Source organism: Chiloscyllium punctatum, chromosome 2 (assembly GCF_047496795.1).
Source record: "Chiloscyllium punctatum isolate Juve2018m chromosome 2, sChiPun1.3, whole genome shotgun sequence".
NCBI lineage: Eukaryota > Metazoa > Chordata > Chondrichthyes > Orectolobiformes > Hemiscylliidae > Chiloscyllium > Chiloscyllium punctatum.
In genome coordinates this window covers 57,244,618-57,263,679 of record NC_092740.1, presented here as the reverse complement: position 1 = coordinate 57,263,679, position 19,062 = coordinate 57,244,618, and the positions used below count along the sequence as shown (strand labels likewise).

General features: G+C 45.5%; 1 protein-coding gene across 3 annotated transcripts in view; it reads left to right on the top strand.

Moving 5' to 3' along the window:
* LOC140484450 (arrestin domain-containing protein 3-like) overlaps positions 1 to 19,062 on the top strand; it is a 78,494-nt gene that overhangs the window by 505 nt on the left and 58,927 nt on the right. The window lies entirely within an intron of this gene.

Here is a 19,062-nt window from a genome sequence, read left to right as displayed (position 1 = left end):
GCATTGTAAAGAGTTTGTGAACCTCTGTCATCAAAAATGCCTCCTTTTTGGGAGATTGCTGTAGATTCTCCAGCAAGGGCTGGTGACGAGTCTGGGAAATGTATATACATAAATAAATATACAAGTCTTAATAGGTTTTCAGAAGTGATGAAAATTCTGAGTATTTTAATAATGTTACAAATATTCTGTGTTCTCAGCATTTTGTATTTTTATTTCTGATTTCCAGCATCCACAGTTTTATTCACTTTTACTGAACATTTACTTTGCAAACCTATAACTAGATACAAAGTTGGCTTTATGGTTGGAGACAAGGTGGTAGTGAAGGGTGGTTTTTCAGATTGGAGGCCTGTGACCAGCAGTGTTGCTCAGGTACTGGGTCCACATCTGTTTATCATTTATATAAGTAACTTAGATGAAAATGTAGGAGGCATGGCTAGTATGTTTGCAGATAACACCAAAATTGATGGTATAGTGGACAGTGAATGGAAACAATTTCCTAACGTCCACCCTTTCCAAGCCATGTATTATCTTGTAAGTTTCTATTAGATCTCCCCTTAATCTTCTAAACTCCAAAGGATCCTGGGATTGCATTCATTGGAGTTTAGAAGATTAAGGGGAGATCTAATAGAAACTTACAGGATAATACATGGCTTGGAAAGGGTGGATGCTAGGAAATTGTTTCTGTTAGGCGCGGAGACTAGGACCTGTGGACACAGCCTTAGAATTAGAGGGGGTAAATTCAGAACAGAAATGTGGAGACATTTCTTCAGCCAGAGAGTGGTGGCCCTGTGGAATTCATTGCCGCGGAGTGCAGTGGAGGCCGGGACGCTAAATTCAGGGCAGAGATTGATAAATTCTTGATGCCACAAGGAATTAAGGGCTATGGGGAGAATGTGGGTAAGTGGAGTTAAAATGCCCATCAGCCATGATTGAATGGCAGAGTGGACTTGTTGGGCCGAATGGCCTTACTTCCACTCCTATGTCTTATGGTCTTAGGTTATAGAGTCTTACAGCACAGAAACAGTCCTTTCGGTCCAACCAATTCATGCTGAACATAATCCAAAACTAAACTAGTCCAACCAGTTTGACCATGGCCCATATCCCTCCAAGTCTTTCCTATTCATACAATTATCTAACTGTGCCCGCAACCACCACTTCTTCAGGAAGTCCATTCCGTGTGTGATCCACCCTCTGTGTAAAACAATTGCCCCTCAAGTCTTTTATAAATCTCTTACTTTAAAAATATTGCCCCTCGACTTAATCTCCCAGCCTAAAATTAACCCTATCTATGCCCTTCATGATTTTATAAAACACAATAAGGTCACCTCTCAACCTCCATGCTCCAGTGAAAAAAGTCCCAGCTTATCCAGCCTTTTGTTATAGCTCAAACCTTCCATATCAAGTAAATCTCTTCTGATTCCTCTTTAGTTTAATAATATCCTTCCTAATACGTGATGACTAGAAATGGACACTGTGGAAAGAACATAGAACTGTTCAGTACAGGAATGGACCCTTTGGCCCATGATGTTGTGCCAAACATGACACCAAATAAAACTATGCCCTTAGTCCATATCCCTCAATTCTTTGCCTGTCCATGTGCTTATCTAAAAGTCCCTGAAATGGCTATCATGTCTGTCTCCACTGCCACTCCTGGTCGCACGTGATGGAGGCTCCTACCATTCTGTAAAATAATTGTCCCTCACATCTCCTTTGAGATTTCCCCCTTTCATCTTAAATGCATACCTCCTAGCTTTAGATGTTTCAACTCTGAAGAAAAGGATTCTGACCATCAACCCTATCTGTGCATCTCATAATTTTATAGATATCTATAATTTCTCCCCTCACCCTCCACTCCAGAGAAAAAGAGTTTTTCTCGCCTCTCCTTAAAGCTGATACTCTCTAATTCAGGACAGCAGCCTTGTAAACGTCTTCTGCACCCTCTCCAAAACCTCCACATCATTCCTGTAATGATGACCAGAATTGAATGCAATACTAAGTGTGGCTTAAATAAAGTCTTATAAAACTGTAACATGATATCCTGACTCTTGTACTCAGTTCCCTGACCAATAAAGACAAGCATGCCATTACACTTGAGGGGTCACTTTCAGAGAGCTATGGACGTGAAGCCCAACATTCCTCTGCACCTTATTGCTGTTCGGTGTCCTGCCATTAACTGTATAGTTTTCCTTAACATTTGATAACCCTACATGCAGCACCTCGCATTTATTCGGATTCAACACCATCTGCCAATTCTTGCCCATATCTGCAACATACATAAGTATATCAATGCCAGGTATCAAAGGTATCCTTTGACAACCTTCTATACTATCCAAAATTCCACTCATCTTTATATTGTCTGCAAACTTACTAGCCCACCCATCTACAATTACATCCAAGACATTCATATATATCACAAACAGCAGAGATCCCAACACAGATCCCTCTGGAACACCACAAGTCACAGACTTCCAACCAGAATAACAATCTTCCACCACTACCCTCTGCCTTCTGAATGCAGCCAAGTCACCATGGACCTCCTGCATCTTAATCTTCTGGATGTGCCTACCATGAGACACTCGTCAAAAGCCTTTCTAAAATCCATGTAGACATCATCTTCTACAATACCCTCATTGATCACCTTTGTCACCTCAGGAAATTCAATCAAGTCAGCAAGACATGACCTGCCCTGCACAAAGCTGTGCTGACTGTTACTAATTAGGCCATGCTTTTCCAAATGTGTGTAAATCTTATCCCTGAGAGCTCTTTCCAATGGCTTCCCAACCACTTTGAGACTCACCAGTCTATAGTTTCTTTTAATTACCCCTATTCCCCATCTTGAACAGACAAACAACATTAGCTACTAATGAATCCTCTGGGACGTCTCCAGTGGCTAACGAGGATAGAAAGATCTTGGTCAAGTCCCCAGCAATCTTCTCTCTTGCCTCTCTCAACCTGGGATAGATACAATCAGGCGCTGGGGACCTATCCACCTTAATGCTCTTCAAGAGTCCCAACACCCCTTTCTTGATCACAAAATGTCCTAGCATATTAGCATGTTCCACATAAATCTCACTCTACTCCATAGCCTTCTCCTGGGTGAAGGGTCTGATTCCATGCTGTACGACTCTTAGGACTCTATAAATGTGAAACAGATTCTTGTGATCTTGTTTCCAACCAGTTAGACCAGCTCTAATTTGTCACATGGAAAGGCTCCGGCTACATTCTCTCGTCACCAACTAAGGCAGAGAATTCCAGAAGGAATTCCACGTGGTTTAATCATTTTATTGCCACTCCGCACTTTGCAAATATTACAAGTGCGGCACGGTGGCACAGTGGTTAGCACTGCTGCCTCACAGCGCCAGAGACCTGGGTTCAATTCCCACCTCAGGTGACTGACTGTGTGGAGTTTGCACATTCTCCCCGTGTCTGCGTGGGTTTCCTCCGGGTGCTCCGGTTTCCTCCCACAGTCCAAAGATGTGCAGGTTAGGTGAATTGGCCATGCTAAATTGCCCGTAGTGTTAGGTAAGGGGTAGATGTAGGGGTATGGGTGGGTTGCGCTTCGGCGGGTCGGTGTGGACTTGTTGGGCCAAAAGGGCCTGTTTCCACACTGTAAGTAATCTAAAAAAAAAAAAAAGTACACCGTGCTCACCAGCAGTTGTAACAATCCCCTCGTTCCTCTGTGAAACTGTTATGTGGAGGTGCCGGTGTTGGACTCAGGTGGACAAAGTTAATAGTCATCCAACACCAAGTTATAGTTCAACAGGTTTATTTGGAAGTACTAACTAGTTGGTCTATAACCTGGTGTTGTGTGATTTTTAACTCTGTGAAAATGACAATAACTTCTGACATTCACAATTAAACAGGGGAATTCAGAAGCTGCTGTCACTAAATTCTTTCTTCCACAGGGTGCATTGTGTCATCTGCCCAAGTAGAGACTGAGAATTCACATGACTGCAAATTACTTGTAATTTTAAACCTTAATGTGACAGTCCGTGTAATTCAGAGTTGGAATTTATTGAATAGATATTTAACTGTGTAACAAATTAGGAAAAAATGTGTTTTTGGAATTACAAATTTCTCTATTATGCTCAAAAACATTACACAAGCTTTTGATTATTATAGTATTTCAACTTTTACCTTAAATTCATGTGTATGGACAAATTTAGAAAGCAGATAATCTATAGTTTGTCTGGAACTAGGGGGACCTGTTTAAAACTTTAAGGGTCACACTTTTAGGACAGGGAAGTGGTAAAGTCTTTTCTCTGAGCAAGTTGAGTGACTTTGGAACTCTGACTCAGAAGGCAGTGGTGTCTTTTAACAATTTTAAGGGAGAGGTAGACAGATTCTTATTAGGCAGAGGAATCAGGGAGTAGCTGGGACTGCAGAATTTGAAAGGCAAACAGATTAGCAATAATCTTATTGAATGGTGGAGCAGGCTTGAGGGATCTCAAGGGATTTCTGTTTTGTATTTTCATCTGTTTTCTGTGACCGTTCTCCAGCACGATCGGCAGCTTATTCTGTTTGATGATCTCACGGTTGCAGTCCAGACATCTTCTGTTGCCAGCGACAGAATGAAATGTGAAATCCATTCAACAAATATTGTTAAGACTTTGTGTTTTGTTTCAGTTCAAAAGTGTGTGCTATCAATTCAGTGTTGGCCACCAAATGCAACTTGATGCATTTGCTGAAAATATTTGAGCAATTCAATATTTCCGTTCATGTTATTTTTAAGTAACTGCTATCTTTAGTGAGATAGACTCATGTATCTGCCATATAGAAAATTAAGTTGTTATACTCACCTTGTACCATGAGCCAAATTCCCTTTCAGATCCTTTTGTTTTAACATTATTGCAGCCCCCGTACTCTCTCTCTCGTCTGTGCCCCGAACTCTCCCACTTCTGCAGCTTCATGTCTGGACACATTTTCCATCTGCCTTGCTTAAAATCGACTGCCTACAATTAGATTACCTACAGTATGGAAACAGGCCCTTTGGCGAAACAAATCCACACTGACTCTCCGAAGAGTAACCCACCCAGACCCATTATCCTACCCTATGTTTACACCTGACTAATGCACCTAACACAATGGGCAATTTAGCATGGCCAATTCAGCCAACCTGCACATCTTTGGATTGTGGGAGGAAACCAGAGCACCTGGAGGAAATCCATGCAGACATGGGGGAGAATGTGCAAACTCCACACAGTCTCTTGAGGCACAGTGGGCGGCACGGTGGCACAGTGGTTAGCACTGCTGCCTCACAGCGCCAGAGAGTTCAATTCCCGCCTCAGGTGACTCTCTGTGTGGAGTTTGCACGTTCTCCCTGTGTCTGCGTGGGTTTCCTCCGGGTGCTCCGGTTTCCTCCCGCAGTCGAAAAATGTACAGGTTAGGTGAATTGGCCAAGTTAAATTGCCCGTAGTGTTAGATGAAGGGGTAAATGTAGGGAAATGGGTCTGGGTGGGTTGCGCTTCGGCGGGTCAGTGTGGATTTGTTGAACCAAAGGGCCTGTTTCCACACTGTAAGTAATCTAATCTAAAGGAATTGAATCAGGGTCCCAAGGACCAATCTACAAAGCTAAATGTAATAGACCTGCTTGAATGGTCAGGGAGTGGGTTGGTGCACAGCACATGAGAGGGTATGGGGGAATTCACCAATTGAGAGATGGCTGGTTTGTGGTGGTATATAAGGAAGCATACCCACTGCTGAGAGAGCAATTATATTGCTTGCCCTGCCATCAAGTTGTAGTAGCAGGGATTTTATTTTCCCCTGGGTTGCTACGAGTTATGTCCAGGAGATATCTAGAACAGTTCACACAATTTAGAATGGTTAGCTAATTGGAAACTCCTGAGGAGAAAGTGAGGACGGCAGATGCTGGAAACCAGAGCTGAAAAATGTGTTGCTGGAAAAACACAGCAGGCCAGGCAGCATCCGAGGAGCAGGAGAATCGACGTTTCGGGGATAAGCCCTTCTTCAGGAATGAGGCTGGTGTGCCAAGCGGAACGAGATAAATGGTAGGGGGTAGGGGCACTGGGAATGCGATAGGGAGAAGGAGGTGAGGGTGATAGGCTGGAGAGGGGGTGGGGGCGGAGAGGTCGGGAAGAAGATTGCAGGTCAAAAGGGTGGAGCTGAATCCGGGGTTTGAGACTGAGATAAGGTGGGGGGAGGGGAAATGAGGAAGCTGGAGAAATCTACATTCATCACGTGTGGTTGGAGGGTTCCTAGGCGGAAGATGAGGCGCTCTTCCTCCAGGCGTCGTGTGGTCAGGGTCTGGCGATGGAAGAGGCCAAGGACCTGCATGTCCTTGGCGAAGTGGGAGGGGGAGTTAAAGTGGTCAGCCACTGGGCGGTTGGGTTGGTTGGTGCGGGGGTGTCCCAGAGGTGTTCCCTGAAATGTTCCACAAGTAGGCGGCCTGTCTCCCTAATGTAGAGGAGACCACATCAGGTGCAGCGGATGCAGTAAATGATGTGTGTGGAGGTGCAGGTGAATTTGCGACGGATATGGAAGGATCCATTGGGGCCTTGGAGGGAGGTGAGGGGGGAGGTGTGGGCGCATGTTTTGCATTTCTTGTGGTTGCAGGGGAAGGTGCCAGGAGTGGAGGTTGGGTTGGTGGAGGGTGTGGACCTGACGAGGGAGGCGTGGAGGGAGTGGTCAAGGGGGCAATAGGGGTGGCGAGGGAAATATATCCCTGGTGGTGGGGTCTGTTTGGAGGTGGCGGAAATGACTGAGGATGATACGATGTGTCTGGAGGTTGGTGGGGTGGAAGGTGAGGACCAGTGGGGTTCTGTCCTGGTGGCGATTGGAAGGGCGGGGTTCAAGGGCAGAGGTGCGGGAAGTGGAGGAGATGCGGTGGAGAGCATCGTCGACCACATCGGAGGGGAAATTGTGGTCTTTGAAGAAGGAGGCCACTTGGGCTTTTCCGTAGTGGAACTGGTCCTCCTGGGAGCAGATGCAGCGGAGGCGAAGGAATTGGGAATATGGGATGGTGTTTTTACAGGGGGCAGGGTGGGAGGAGGTGTAATCTAGGTAGCTGTGGGAGTCGGTTGGTTTGTAGTAAATGTCTGTGTTGAGTCGGTCATCCGAGATAGAGATGGAGAGGTCTAGGAAGGGAAGGGAGGAGTCTGAGACGGTCCAGGTAAATTTGAGGTCGGGGTGGAAGGTGTCAGTAAAGTGGAAGAACTGTTCAACCTCCTCGTGGGAGCACGAGGTAGCGCCGATACAGTCATCAATATAGCGGAGGAAAAGGTAGGTGCCAGTGTAGCTGCGGAAGATGGACTGTTCCACATATCCGACGAAGAGGCAGGCATAGCTGGGGCCCATGCGGGTGCCCATGGCTACCCCTTTGGTTTGGAGGAAGTGGGAGGATTGGAAGGAGAAGTTAAGAGTGAGGACCAGTTAAGTCAGTCAAAGGAGGGTGTCAGTGGAAGGGTACTGGTTGGGTCGGCGGGAGAGGGAGAAGCGGAGGGCTTGGAGGCTTTCGTGATGGGGGATGAAAGTGTATAGGGACTGGATGTCCATCGTGAAGATTAGGCATTGAGGGCCAGGAAAGCGAAAATCATGGAGGAGGTGGAGGGTGTGGGTGGTGTCCCAAACGTAGGTGGGGAGTTCTTGGACTAAGGGGGAACAGGACCATGTCGAGGTATGCAGAGATGAGTTCGGTGGAGCAGGAGCAGGCTGAGACAATGGGCCGGCCGGGGCAGTCAGGTTTGTGGATTTTGGGCTGGAGGTAGAAACGGGCGGTGTGGGGTTGTGGGACTATGAGGTTGGAGGCGGTGGATGGGGGATCCCCTGAAGTGATGAGGTTATGGATGGTCTGGGAGATGATGGTTTGGTGGTGGGAGGTGGGGTCATGGTCAAGGGGGCAATAGGAGGAGGTGTCCGCGAGCTGGCGTTTAGCCTCAGCAGTGTAAAGATCGGTGCGCCAAACTACCCCTGCACTTCCCTTGTCTGCTGGTTTGATGGTGAGGTTGGGGTTGGAGTGGAGGGCTGCGCATTGTGAGGGTGAGAGGTTGGAGTGGGTGAGAGGGGTGGACATGTTGAGGTGGTCAATGTCGCGGCGGCAGTTGGATATGAAGAGATTGAGGGCAGGTAAGAGGCCAGCACGGGGTGTCCAGGTGGATGGGGTGTGTTGGAGGTGGGAGAAGAGGTCTTCAGAGGGTGGGCAAGAGTCCTGGTTGAAGAAGTAGGCGCGGAGGCGAAGGCGGAGGAAGAAATGCTCGATGTCTCGCCGCCTGTCGAACTCATTGGTCCGGCAGCATCAGGGGATAAAGGTGAGGCCTCTGCTGAGGACTGATCGTTCAGCCTCATAGAGGGGGAGGTCTGGAGGGATGGTGAAAATACAGCAGGGCTGGGAGCTAGGACGTGGCATGGGGGCGGAGTTGGGCTTGGGTGCGGAGATCGGCGTGGGGGTGGCGTAGCGTGCGGTGTGGTCCTTGAGCAGGAGTGACGTCACTGGGGGTGGAAGTGGCTGCGACGACGGCAGCTCCGAGGGCGGAAGTGGCGCGCCGGCCAGAAACGGCGCTGGTCCCAGTGGCCGTGGATCCCGCGGTGGCCGCATATCTGTCGGTGATGGTCTTCCTGGCGATCATAGAGGCAGTTGTCTGGGCAGCGATCGCGGAGACTGCATGGTTTGTGGTGGCTGTTGTCCGTGCGGCGGTGGGGGCGGAAATGACGTCACCGTTCGCCACGACGTGGGCAATGGCGCCTAAGTGGTTCTGGAGGTCGCGAGAAGGTTCAGGAACGGTCGAGGAATCCGGAGTGTTGGGGTGAGTACATGAAAGTTTTTTTGTACTTACTTTCTTTGATGTTCAATATGGCTGGGAAATTCGTAAGGTAGGCATTAGAATTAGTGGTCTCTAGATCTGCCTGAGTCATAACTGCACCCAATCAGAAATTGTGGCCTGGTATTTAAAATTAGCTGGGTATTCTGCTGTTCTGACATTTGTTGGAGACTTTTGCACTTAGCTGTTAAAATTCCCAACATGGAGTTACAACATGCTGACATTATTTGCCCTCAATGCTATGTGGTGTTGTGTTGTATGTTAAATGAGATTGGTTTTGAACAGATCTCGAAACTCAAAACTGAACATCCATAAGGCACCATGCATCATCAGTAGCAGTAGAATTGTACTCAATAACAATTTGTCAATCTCATGGTCCAGCATATCTACTCGACTATCATTGTCAAGCAGGAGTATCAAACCTAGTACAATAAAGAGTACAGAGTACATGTCAAGAGCAGCAGCAGACGTTCTTAAAACAAAGAAAGTGTTAAGATTAGATTAGATTACTTAGATTAGATTACTTACAGTGTGGAAACAGGCCCTTCGGCCCAACAAGTCCACACCGCCCCGCCGAAGCGTAACCCACCCATACCCCTACATCTACATCTACCCCATATCTAACACTACGGGCAATTTAGCATGGCCAATTCACCTGACCTGCACATCTTTGGACTGTGGGAGGAAACCGGAGCACTGTTGAAGCTGCAACACAGGACTATTTACATGCCAAACAGCAGACAAAGCATATGTTAAACCGATGAAGTGATCCCACAACCAACAGATCAAATCTAAACATTGCAGTCTGCCACATCTAGTTTTGAATGGTGTTGAACAATTAGAAAACTCCTAGGAAGACAAGGCTCCTGGGACAGCTCAACTCAGTTTCTTTCTCTGCAGAGGCTGCCAGACTTGTTGTCCTGCATTTTCTGGTTTGATTTCACATTTCTGGCACCCTCAGCATTTGGCTTTAATTTAATGGGAGAGGTCACCTGGTTAGTCCCTTGACTACTTATTGAAGTCTCCAGCATCACAAATACCAATCTTCAGCCGGTTTGATTAATTCAATGTGAGATCAAAAAACAGATACAGACACTGGATACTGCAAATGCTGGCAAAGTTACAGCACTGGCATCAATTCTGCAATGCAGAAAAGTATCCAGAATAAAAAGTAGGATAAATCCAATCTGACCAATTCCTGCACATCAGTCTAAAGGGTGATGCTGGAAAAGCACAGCAGGTCAGGCAGCATCCGAGGAGCAGGAGAATCAATGTTTTGGGTATAAATTCTTCATCAGGAAGCTCATCAGTGTATTCTAGATCATCAGCCAATTGATGAAAAGGATCACCAACAGTGCTGTCAAGAATCATTCAGTCAGCAATAACCTGCTCACTGTTGCTCAGCTTGGATTTTGCTGTGATCCCAGTTGGTGATAATATTGGTCAAGTCATATTTCAGAGTGAAACCTAGCTTGACAGATCATAAATTTTATTTTTGCTTTTTGTTTATCATGGTGGTCAGTTATGGAACACAACAGCTTAAAAATGTGTTGCTGGAAAAGCGCAGCAGGTCAGGCAGCATCAAAGGAGAAGGAGAATCGACGTTTCGGGCATAAGCCCTTCTTCAGGAATGAGGAGGGTGTGCCAAGCAGGCTAAGATGACCTGCAATCTTCTTCCCGACCTCTCCGCCCCCACCCCCTCTCCGGCCTATCACTCTCACCTTGACCTCCTTCCACCGATTGCTTTCCCAACGCCCCTCCCCCAAGTCCCTCCTCCCTACCTTTTATCTTAGCCTGCTTGGCACACTCTCCTCATTCCTGAAGAAGGGCTTATGCCTGAAACATCAATTCTCTTTCTCTTTTGATGCTGCCTGACCTGCTGCGCTTTTCCAGCAACACATTTTTAAGCTCTGATCCCCAGCATCTGCAGTCCTCACTTTCTCCTATGGGACACAAGAGGCTGTCAGTCAATGAAAATAACATAAAACTTTGATACATGCAAAAAGACAAAAGCACCATGAAATATTATACGAGTTGAAATTTTTTTTTAGATTAGATTCCCTACAGTGTGGAAACAGGCCCTTCAGCCCAACCAGTCCACACCGACCCTTTGAAGGGCAACCGACACAGACCCACTTCCCTCTGACTAACGCACCTAACACTATGGGCAATTTAGCATGTCCAATTTACCTGGCGTGCACATCTTTAGACTGTGGGAGGAAACCAGAGCACCAAGAAGAAACCCACACAGACACGGGGAGAATGTGCAAACTCCACACAGACAGTCGCCCGAGGCTGGAATTGAACCTAGAGTGTGGAAACTCTAAACTACAAATATCAGAAATAAGGATTCAACCTTTGTACCCTCAACAATAACTTTACAGATACACAAACCTTTGTGGGCATAATTGTAATTAGTTTCATTTTGGCTAACTACTACATTCACATGATGCTATTTCTTTAGTTAATGCCTCATCCTGAGACCCATATGAAAACTACTAACATAGTGCACATTTCATAACTTGAGTTCCTTAAACTCTTCTTCCACAGCTTTCTGTTTCTGGAGCTTTTCCCTTATTGACATTTATGCCACTCAGAACTTCTTTTCGGTCTTTGGTAATGCAGTTTAACAGGTTCCAATGTTACAAGCCTTTTTTCACATTGAATGATCCGTTTCTCTCTCTGAAAGAAACCTGCATACTCTCTGAATTTCTGGACAGTGCAGTTTTTCTCAAAAGCAATGTGTTTCGGACTTTGTCTCCCTGTGGCATAGGACACCTTGTTAACAACCCAATTTTTTCACTTCTACCCTCCGGTAGGAAAGCACTGAAGTATCCACCGTAAGGGTTTGAAAAGTCTCATTTAAATGTAAAGAAATTTCCAAAAAGTCTATCGCTTCTCATCAAATTCAAAAAGATTATATCTTTACCTTAACTCACAGCATATATAAATATGACTCAAACTTAAAAAGATGCACGGTGCTTTCCATTTTAGAACTCAAGTTCTAAATAATAGCAACAATATCATATGCCTTCCTCACAGTTCTGCCAGGCCACTCTCAGCTGCTAACCTCATTACAGCTTTTGACCTTATGTAGATAAGAAATTGACAAGAGATTGATGTAGATAAAGGAGAAGTGAGTGACAGCCCTTAACATCAAGAATGCATTTGAGCAAGTATTGTGTCGGGTGTCCTCTCAAAACTGGAGTCAGTGGGTACCAGGTGAAAACCTCTCTGTTAGAATGATGCCTAGAACAAAGGAAGATGCTTCTAGTTGCTGAAGTCAATAATCTCTGACCTAGGGCATTACTGCTGGAAATGCTCAAGGTAGGCTCATTTTCAACTGCTTCTTAAATGACCTTCCATCATAAAGTCAGAAGTGAAGGTGTGCAATCATTAGCGAATAATGATCAGCATCATTCATAAACTCCTCAGATCCTGAAGCAACCCATACCCTGTGTAAGTGCCAAGTAACGTTATAGAAGAAGTAGTTCTAGACAATGACAATTTCCAACAATACAGAATCTAACAATCACCCCTTGATGAATGAACAAATGGAAAAAGTTCTTTGGCTATACTCGAGTCATCCCATAGTTCTAAAGGAAGCAAACTGCAAAGATGGAACAAGTTGCTTTCTCAAAGCAACTTACTAAGACTAAAATTGTTTTCAGAGATTTGATGTGTTTTCTTAAGATTGACTGCTGCTATCTGTGAACGTCTTGTACTTTTTTTTGTAAATATTTTTATTGAGAACAAAGATTTTAATATTTTTACAAAATAGTGTGACAACTTTAATAACAATAAACAAACTACTACTGTACTCTGCAAACCACTGAGGAGATGGGGGCAAAAACCCTACAAAAACTACAATTCAATAAACAACTAAAGAAGAAAAATAAAATTAAATTAAACCAAGTTATATCAAGATAACAAGTTATATTCAGTTAAATTACTACACTCAGCGCAATCCCAAATAATAGCAAGATGTCATATACCTTCCTCACAGTTCTGCCAGGCCACTCAGCTGCTAACTTCATTACAGCTTTTTTGACCCAACAAAGCTCCCTACCACCGGGAGCATTAGAAAGCAAACCCATATTTGTTCAGGATTCTTCCCAACCCCACCTCCCGCCAAGGGGCCCCCGGGCCATCAGCAATAGCCCTCATGACTACACAAAGGGTCAGATCAATATGCCTGACAAATCTTTATCTATATAATTCAGAAAAGATCGCCATTTTCTGGTGCACCATACTCATAAAGAAGTCCATGGGGAATGTACCCCATAACTAATCTCCGCCAGCCTGAGAGTCCCGGGGGATTCTCCGACATCCAGCTCATGATAATGTTTTTCCTCGCACAGAATGAAAGATATTAAACAATTTCTTCCCATGCACATCCAAAGAGGGGAGGTTTGGAACACCCAAGAGGAGAGACACTGGATCCAACTTCACCTCAGTTCCCAAAACCTCTTCCAAAACAATCACTATGGCATCCCAATATCTACGAATCTTGTGGCATGACCACAAGCAATGAGTAAGAGTGCCAACATTTGGGGCACACTGGGGACACTCTTGTCTTAAATTTTGCAAGCCACTCCGGTGCCAAATGAACCCTGTGGAGTACCTTCAGTTGCATAGCCTGTGTCCTATTATAAATTGAAATCTTCTTTACCTTCTCCCAAATGTCCTCCCACACCTCTGATGAGATTTCTACCCCCAATTCCTGAGTCCAGATTCTGCATAGCTACTCAATGTCCTTCAAAACATTACTTCTTAACAAGTGATAGAGGCTGCTGACTGAGAGACTGGAGCACACTCCTCTCCATATCCGACTTATAGGGACTAACCATTAGTGTAGTCTTTCTTATTTTTTGTATAAAGTCCCTAACCTGAAAGTAACGGAAGAGGTCCCTCCAAGATAGCTCATATTTCTGACTCAGCTGCTCAAAAGACATCATAACCTCCCTGTCAAATAAATCTCCCAAACAGGAGACTCCTCTAGACTCCCAGACCTTAAAACCAGAGTCCATCGACCCTGGTCAGAATCCTAACATTCCCACTATGGGAGTGAAAGGGGCAACTTTTTGTAAGTTGCCCTCGCCGTGCCACATCATTCTCCATTATTTAACCATGTTAAGGACAATTGGATTTCTGCAATGGTCCATAACAGTCCTCATCTTGTCCATAAACACCAAATTAAAAGGGGGCATTTTGCCTTGGAGGCCTCAATGTCCAGCAGGTCCTGGTAAGCCCAATCAGCCACATAGGATAATAATGAACTCAATTGATACTTCTTAAAATCCGGGAAGTCCAAACCTCCATTCCCCTGCGGAAGCTGCAATTTATCCAGCTTAATAGGAGGCCACCTGTGATGCCAGATGAATGATCCAAGCCAACTATAAAGCCTCCATAGTACCTGCCTGGGCAGCATCAGAGGGAGCATTTGCATGGGATATAACAAGCGAGGAAAAACATTCATTTTAATCAGAGCTATTCTACCCAACCAGGATACTGGACCATCCTGCCAGCACTGAAGGTCCTGCCTTATCTTCTCTAGCAACTGTACAAAATTAGCTTTATATAATTGATCGTAGTCTGGGGTAATAAAAATGCCTGAATACAAGAAACTGATTCCATCCCCAAAATCGGATATTCTAGTAAGGCCCCCCACAGGCATGGCCTCCAACTTCATAAGATTAATTTTATGCACTGAGAATAAACCAAATAGATTAATCACTTGTATTAAATGGGGCACAGATGTCATAGGATCAGTTAAAAAGAGAAGAACGTCATTTGCGTAGAGGGTGATCTTATGCCTGCCTGATCTTGCCTCTGGGACAGTTATATTGGGTTCCCTCCGGATGGCCTCCGCCAGCGGCTCAATCACCAATGTACATAATAGTGGCGAGAGAGGACACCTTTGTCGGCTGCCTCTGCCGATACTAAAATTATCCAACCGTATACCATTAGTGAGAACCGCTGTTTTCGGGTCACTAAACAACACTGCCATCCACCTGGTTAAAAACCCCTCCAAGACCAAACTGCTTCAGTACATAAAATTGGTACGGCCACTCCAACTGGTCAAACTCTTGCTCTGCATCCAGGGAAACTACCAAGCCTGGAATCTAACCTTGCTGCCATACCTGGACCATGTTTAATACGCTTCTTATATTGTTGGTAGACCTACGACCATTGATAAAATCCGTCTGGTCTTCCTTTACAATGAGAGGCAAACTCTCTCCAACCTTAACACCAACATTTTCGACAGAATTTTAAAATCCATGTTCAGTCACGATATGGGCCTGTACAAAGTACATTCTTCTGGGGCTGTTCCCTTCTTAAGAATAAGAAAAATATTTGCTTCTCTCAAAGAAGGAGGAAGGCAGTCCTGACTGTGAGTGGTTGTACATAACCAAGAGTGGCCCAGCCAGCATATCTATAAACTCCTTCTAAAACTCAGTTTGAAATCCATCTGGGCCAGGTGCTTTACCACTGCCTCCTGTATTTTGTGGATTGTCAGGGAGGCATTCAGAAAGGACGCTTGCTCTGAAGTTACACCCGGAAGATCCAAGGCCTTAAAAAAGGATTGCATCTTCATCAATCTGTCCTCACAGCCCTCCGACCGGTACAGCTCTGAGTAAAACTTCCTAAATGATGCATTAATCTTTTTGGCATTGCAAATAAGAGGACCAGCACACTCTCTGATGGATGTGATAGATTGGGGGACATTCCTCTTTCTATCCAAGTACGCTAGATATCTGCCCGGTTTATCACCATACTCAAATAACCTCTGTTTCGCAAAGGAGATTTCCCTCTTTGCTGTCTGGGTGAGCACAGCATTCATATTAGCCCTGAGGGCTGTAATCCACTGCAATATTGTTACAGATGGTCTGTCAAAGTATGCTATCTTAGTTGCCTTCAGTCGAGCCTCGAGCAACTGCTGTTGCTCTCCCCTCTGCTTCTTCCGGGTTGCAGAGTAAGAAATAATCAAACCCTGTGCATAGAAATAATCAAACCCTATAAATAATAAAAAGACCACCCCCAACAATCAGGTAGACCAGGCAAATTAGAGAGGACAAAAAAATAAATATTATTGTCCATATTATTCAAGCTAGTCAGTCAATTGTAGAACATCCAGGAAGTCCTTTGCCTCTTCTACTGAGTCAAAATTGAACACAGACCCTCCGTCATTAAAACCTAATATTGCCAGATATCTAACAGAATACTGAATATTCAAATCCCTCAGCCACCCTTTTACCTCATTGAAGGCCTTCCTCTTACGGATCATGACTGGAGAGAAGTCCTGAAAAAGCATTGTTTGTGATCATTTGTATATGAGGGCCTGTGCATTCTTCCCCAGTGCTCTAGAGGCTTCCAGCATCATTTGCTTATCTCTATAATGTTGGAGTCACACTAGGGCTGGGCGAGGCACTGGTCTGATCAGGCCTGCGCACTGCAACTCGGTGGGCCTGCTTGACTCACACCCGGCCTGCCTCAACTTCCAGCTTCAAAAACTGTGGGAGTCCTTGCTCCTAGAAGCTGATGAGCTGGCCTTCCTCCTCCTGTTCAGGAAGCCCCATCAGATTTTTGAGGTCATCGACCTGCTCCTCCAAGGCCTGGACCAAAATCATCCAGTATTCTGCCACTGTTTTGGAGGCTGTGGCCTGTTGCCCCACCTCCCCAACACACTGCCCAAGGCACTGGATCTCCAGGTCATGTGTCTGCAGCATGACCGAGATCGATTCAAGCCTGGCCCAGGTCGTCTCCATTGCTGAATTGATCTTCTCTCGAGGTTTCAGAGACTCCAAGATCAGGCTCTGCTCTGCAGGTGAGTCCCCTTGCGCAATTGCAGAGGCTGATGCTGCAGCCATGGGCGTGTCCAGTTTTGCAGGGGTGGCACCTTGCCTTTGGTTATTTTCCTAGTGATTTTAAATTAATACTAAATGGTTCTAGGGGTCAACAATTAATTATTTCTACCACATTAGATAGTAAAGGGAGAGTGAGTGCACCACTTTGTCTGGGGTCTGGTGCAGAGTTCAGCAAGGCAGACCTACTGGGTCGCCGCCATCTTGAATCCCCCGTCTTGTACTGTTTTAATCTGATGTGTTCACACACGAAACAAATAATTTTTTTAAAAACTGCAGATACTGGATATCAGAAAAATAGAAATCGCTGGAAAAACTTAGCAGGTCACATCTGTGGACAGAAAGCAGAGTTAACATTTAAGGACCAGTGACCCTTCTTCAGAACTGATTGTAGATAGGAAAAGGTTGTTGTATATGCTGAAGATGGGGAAGGGGCAAGGAGTCAAAGATCAGTGGAGACGGAGCCCAGAGAAAGATAAAAGTAGAAAATGAATGGGTAATGGCCAATCTGGGAGAATCAATTGCTGCTAATTGGGTTGTTTGTGGTAGCAGCCCATATGCTGACTCTGTGTGTGTGTGTGGTGGTGGGGGAGGTAGGGACATGAGAGAAGGTACTCGGGACCCTCAAATTATTGAACTTGATATTGAGTCCTGAAGGCTGCAGGGTCCCCAAGTGGAAAATGAGGTTCTGTTCTTCCAACTTTTACTGAGCTTCGCTGGGGCAATACAGCAAGCCCAAGACAGGGATGTTGGCCCAGCTCAGGGTCAGAAGTGTCAGTGTTCTGCAAAGCGGTCACCCGGTCTACCCTTCATTTTCCCAAAGTAGATTTGATTGCTAGTAAAGCACTGCTTCACCTGGAAGCTATGTTTGGGCCCATGGATACTGAGGAGGGAGGCAGTAAACAGGTAGGTGTTCCACCTTCTGTGGCTTCAGGGGAAGGTGCCGTGGGGTTGTGGGGGGTATTGGAAGTGAAGGATGACTGGATCAGGTTGTCCCAGAAGGAAGGATCCCTGTGGAAGGCTGACACGGAAGGGGAGGGAATACGTGTCTGGTGGTGGCATCCAGCAGGAGGTGGTGGGAATGGTGGCGAATGATCTCTTCGATGTGGATACTGGTGAGATGGTAAATGAGAAGCGGGGGGGGGGGTGCGTATCGCTGGTTTAAGAGAGAAGAGAAAGGGTGAGGGCTGAAGTGTGGGAAATGAGTCACTGAGGATCCTGTCAACCCCGATGGTGGGGAAACCTCGGTTGAAGAAAGTGGACATTTCGGAGGCTCCTTTGAAGAAGTCGGCATGATCAGAACAGATGATGCAGAAACACTTGAGAGAATGGAATAGAGTCTTTACAGGGAGCAGTGTGTGTAGATGTATAGTCTAGGTAATTGTGGGAGTCATTGGGTTTGTGGTGGATATTGTTGACCAGCCTAACCTCAGATACAGAATCAGACATGTTGAGGAAGGGAAGAAAGGACTCAGAGTGGACCAGGTGAAGGTGAGAGTGGGGTGCAATTTGGAAGGAAAATTAGTAAACTTTTCCAATTCCGAACAAGAGAGGGAAACAGCACTGGTGATATCATCAATTATACCGGAAAAAGAGTTGTCAGTGTGGCCAGAGTAGGACTGGAAGAAGGAATGTTCCACGTACCCCACAAAGAGACAGGCACAACCATGACCCATGTCAACATGATATTGGTGGGCTAAATTTCTGTGCCCACCCCCATTACCCATTTGAACCTTTCTCTCTCTGAACTGACTGCACTCCATGCTCTCAGATCCAACCCTGACTTTGTCGTCAAACCTGCCAACAAGAGTAGTGCTGTTGTTGTCGTCTGGCAGACTGACCTCTACATTGATGAGGCTGGGCGTTAGCTCTTACATTACCTCATCCAATCTTCCCCCTAGACTACGACCTCATCATCTATCATCCACCTATCAAAATTACTTTGTTTAATCCTTTCAAACTCAATATAGGTTTGGCCAGGGTCCCTTCTTGTATTCCTGAAACATTGTCTATAGACTTCTGGTCACAACTGATACGAAAAACATTCTTAAACTGGTATCCCAAACCATAACTTTGCTCTTTGTTTAGCTAGGTGTGGAGTGAATATTGCCGGTGTAAATTAGCTGGCTCAACTGCCAAGATTTAAACAAACAAGATCTATTTACAAAGTTACGGAATTAAACACAATGAACAGAAAACAGAATACTGGATAACTGATCCTATCCAAACCCGACTTAATGAGGCTGTTCTGAAACTACTTGCAACAGTCCCAATACACACATCCCTTAGCACAAACAGTAAACAACGGCACAGGTAACTTACAGTTTGAAATCATAAGGGCAGATGGACAGAGCGAAGGCTTCTTGTTTCCCTTGTGACTCTTACTCAACTCACTCCCAAGGAGCTATGAACCTGCACTCCAA